We start from the raw sequence: 4,727 nt of genomic DNA on the forward strand, positions 1-4,727 counted from the left end.
ATAAATGCTGGAGACGTTGTGGAGAAAAGGGAACCCTCTTGCACTGTTGTTGGGAATGTAAATTGATACAGCCAGTATGGAGAACAGTATGGAGGTTCCTGAAAAAACTAAAAATAGAAGTACCATAGGATCCAGCAATCCCACTACTGGGCATATACCCTGTGAAAACCATAATTCAAAAAGAGTCATGCTCCACAATGTTCATTGCAGCTCTGTTTACAATAGCCAGGACACAGAAGCAACCTAAGTGTCAATCGAGAGATGAATGGATAAAGAAGTTGTGGCACATATATATAATTGAATATTACCAGCCATCAAAAGAAACGAAATTGAGTTTTTTGTAGTGAGGTGGATGGATCTGGAGTCTGTCATACAGAGTGAAGTAAGTCAGAAAGAGAAAAACAAATACTGTATGCTAACACACTTATATGGAATCTGGAAAAAAAAAAAGGTTCTCAATAACCTAGGGGCAGGAAAGGAATAAAGACACAGATGTAGAGAATGGACTTGAGGACACACGGAGCGGGAAGGGTATGCTGGGATGAAGTGAGAGAGTGGCATGGACATATATACACTACCAAATGTAAAATAGGTAACTAGGGGGAAGCAGCCGCATAGCACAGGGAGATCAGCTCAGTGCTTTGTGACCACCTAGAGGGGTGGGATAAGGAGGGTGGGAAGGAGATGTAAGAGGGAGGAGATATGGGGACATATGTTTATGTATAGCTGATTCACTTTGTTATACAGCAGAAACTCACACACCATTGTAAAGCAATTAAACTCCAATAAGGATGTTAAAAAAAAAAACTCTTAGAGGAAAACATAGGCAGAACACTTTTTGACATAAATCGCAGCAGTATCTTTTTGGATCCACCTCCTAGAGTAATGAAAATAAAAACAAAAATAAACAAATGGGACCTAATTAAACTCAAAAGCCTTTGCACAGCAAAGGAAACCATAAACAAAACTACAAAGTCCACAGAATGGGAGAAAATACTCTGAACAAATGACGCGACCCACAAGGGATTAATCTCCAAAATATACAAACAGCTCATGCGGCTCAATATTTAAAAAAAAAAACCAACCAACCCAATCAAAAAATGGGCAGAAGATCTAATAGACTTCTCCAAAGAAGATATAAATATGGCCAAAAAGCACATGAAAAGATGTTCAACATCACTGATTATTAGAGAAATGCAAATCAAAACCACAATGAGATATCACCTCACACCTTTCAGAATGGCCATCATCAAAAAGTCTACAAACAATAAATGCTGGAGAGGGTGTGGAGAAAAAGGAACCCTCCTACACTGCTGGTGGGAATGTAAATTTGTACAACCATTATGGAGAAAGGTATGGAGGTTCCTTAAAAAACTAAAAATAAAACTTTCATATCATCTAGCAATCCCACTCCTGGGCATATATCCAGAGAAAACCATAATTCGAAAAGAAACATCACTGCAAAGTTCATAGGAGCATATTTACAATAGCCAAGACATGCAAGCATACGTCCATTGACAGAGGAATCGATAAAGAAGATGGGGTACATGTATTGAATGGAAGGTTACTCAGCCATAAAAAAGAATGAAATAATGCCATTTGCAGCAACATGGATCCAACTAGAGATTATCATACTAAGTGAAGTAAGTCAGAGAAAGACAAATATAATATGATATCACTTATATGTAGAATCTAAAAAAAGGATACAAATGAACCTATTTACAAAACAGAAACAGACTCACAGACTTTGAAAACAAATTTATGGTTACCAAAGGGGAAAGGTGTCGGGGGGAGGGATAAATTAGGAGTTTGCGATTAACATATATTTACTACTATATATAAAATAGATAATCATAAGGACCTACTGTATAGCACAGGGAAGTCTACTCAATATTCTATAATAACCTATATGGAAAAAGAATCAGAAGAAGAATGGATACATGTATGTGTATAACTGAATTACTTTGCTGTACACCTGAAAGTAACACAACATGGTAAATCAACTATACTCCAATATAAAATAAAAAATTAAAAAGTAAAATAATGCCATTTTAAATAGTAACAAAAAACCACCAAATTTCCAGGAATATATCTAAGAAAAATCAAGACATCTACAAAGACAACCACAGAACATTACTGAATAAAATTAAAGGAGATCTAATTAATGGAATTGTATGAATTTTCATGTTAGAAGGCTTACTATTATAAAAATTTTAATTTCTCCCATGCTGAAATATAGATTCAACTTAGTCCTAATAGAAAAAGTCCTAGCAACATTTTGTGTGTGTCAATGAGGTGATTTTTAAATTTATATGGAAATGAGTGGGACTAGGACAACCAACACAATTATGAACAAAAAATAATAAAGTTAGAGACCTTGTAATACCAAAAATCAAGACTTATGTCAATGCAATAGAGGAGCAGTATGAAAAAGGCAGAAGCTTAGACAAACTTACCATTGAACAGAATGCAGACTCTAACAGTGTATCTGTCCAAATTTAGTCACTGATTCATATGCTGCAGTGAGAGAAAGAATGGTCTTTTATAATAAGTGGTACTGGGTCACTGGATATCCATATGGAAAAGAAACAAATCTGGATTCCTCCCTAGCTCACATCCTGGTCAAGAATAAATTACAGATAAACTACACATTTTTAGGCTCTGAATGTAAAAGGTAAGACAATGAAATTTCTCGAAGACGATATAAGAGTTTATCTTTCTGAACTTGGAGAGGCACAGATTTCCTAAAGTGTACACAAAAAAATCACTAACCATAAAGCAAAAAGTTGATAAGCTAGACAATATTAAAATTCACATTTTCTAGTTATCGAAAGGAAAAAAATGCAAGCCATAAAGTGAAAGAAGTTACATGTGATAACAATGTTCAACAAAAGACAATATAGTTTTCAAATAGCAATAATTGTGCCTCGGATAAACCTCACTGGCTACGATACTGCCATTGTGCAAAGCTTGAAAGAAAGTATAAAGAACAAATGGAACAGGATAGAAGGCCCAGAGATAAACCCACACACATATGGTCACCTAATCTATGACAAAGGAGGCAAGGATATACAATGGAGAAAAGATAGTCTCTTCAATAAGTGGTGCTGGGAAAACTGGACAGCTACATGTAAAAGGATGAAATTAGAACACTCCCTAACACCATACACAAAAATAAACTCAAAATGGATTAAAGACCTAAATGTAAAGCCAGCCATTATAAAACTCTTAGAGGAAAACATAGGAAGAACACTCTTTGACATAAATCACAGCAAGATCTTTTTTGACCCACCTCCTAGAGTAATGAAAATAAAACCAAAAATAAACAAATGGGACCTAATGAAACTTCAAAGCTTTTGCACAGCAAAGAAAACCATAAATGAGCTGAAAAGACAACCCTCAAAATGGGACAAAATACTGTGAACAAATCATGCAACCCACAAGGAATTAATCTCCAAAATATACAAGCACTCATGTAGCTCAATATCAAAAACAAAACAACCCAATCCAAAAATGGGCGGAAGACCTAAATAGACTTTTCTCCAAAGAAGACAAAGAGGTGGCCAAGAAACACATGAAAAGATGCTCAACGTCACTAATTATTAGAGAAATGCAAATCAAAACTACAATGAGGTATCACCTCACACCCATCAGAATGGCCATCATCAAAAAATCTACAAACAATAAATGCTGGAGAGGGTGTGGAAAAAAGGGAACCCTCCTGCACTGTTGGTGGGAATGTAAATTGATACAGCCAGTATGGAGAACAGTATGGAGGTTCCTTAAAAAGCTAAAAATAGAACTACCATACGACCCAGCAATCCCACTACTAGGCATATACCCTGTGAAAACCATTATTCAAAAAGAGTCATGTTCCACAATGTTTATTGCAGCTCTATTTACAATAGCCAGGACATGGAAGCAACCTAAGTGTCCATCAACATGAATGGATAAAGAAGATGTGGCACATATAGTCAATGGAATATTATTCAGCCATAAAAAGAGAACCTAGGGCCAGGACAGGAATAAAGACACAGATGTAGAGAATAGACTTGAGGACACGGGGAGGGGGAAAGGTAAGCTGGGACAAAGTGAGAGAGTGGCATGGATATATATATACACTACCAAATGTAAAATAGATAGCTAGTGGGAAGCAGCCGCATAGCAAAGAGAGATCAGCTTGGTGATTTGTGACCACCTAGAGGGGTGGGATAGGGAAGATGGGAGGGAGACGCAAGAGGGAGGGGATATGGGGATACATGTATATTTATAGCTGATTCAGTTTGTTATACAGCAGAAACTAACACAACATTGTAAAGCAATTATACTCCAATAAAGATGTTAAAATAAAAAAATATATCAGTAACCAAAACACAAACTGATAATAATGCATTATGGGGGTGTACTAACTAGAATTTATTTACCTAGTTCCTCTTAATGGCTATGTTTTTGAAATGCTCTGTTTTTATATGAAGTAATGCTGACATCAATATTCTTATTACACATGTAATTTGCACAAAGGTTCCCCACACACCCGTTTGTTATTTGACTTTGCTTGTGGAATATGTAAAGATCAATCTGTGGTCAAGTTTACCATTCATTTCTTTGATGGTTTCTGGACTTTTTTGTGTGTGTGTGTGGTACTTGGGCCTCTCACTGTTGTGGCCTCTCCCGTTGCGGAGCACAGGCTCCGGACGCGCAGGCTCAGCGGCCATGGCTCACGGGCC

At 36.6% G+C, this 4,727-nt stretch overlaps 1 pseudogene; it reads right to left on the minus strand.

Moving 5' to 3' along the window:
• Positions 1–2,813: 2,813 nt before the first annotated feature.
• LOC112067188 (uncharacterized) lies at positions 2,814–2,971 on the minus strand (annotated as a pseudogene).
• Between the last annotated feature and the right edge of the window lie 1,756 nt (positions 2,972–4,727).

The sequence above is a fragment of the Physeter macrocephalus genome, chromosome 5 (genome assembly GCF_002837175.3).
Source record: "Physeter macrocephalus isolate SW-GA chromosome 5, ASM283717v5, whole genome shotgun sequence".
In the NCBI taxonomy this organism is placed as follows: domain Eukaryota; kingdom Metazoa; phylum Chordata; class Mammalia; order Artiodactyla; family Physeteridae; genus Physeter; species Physeter macrocephalus.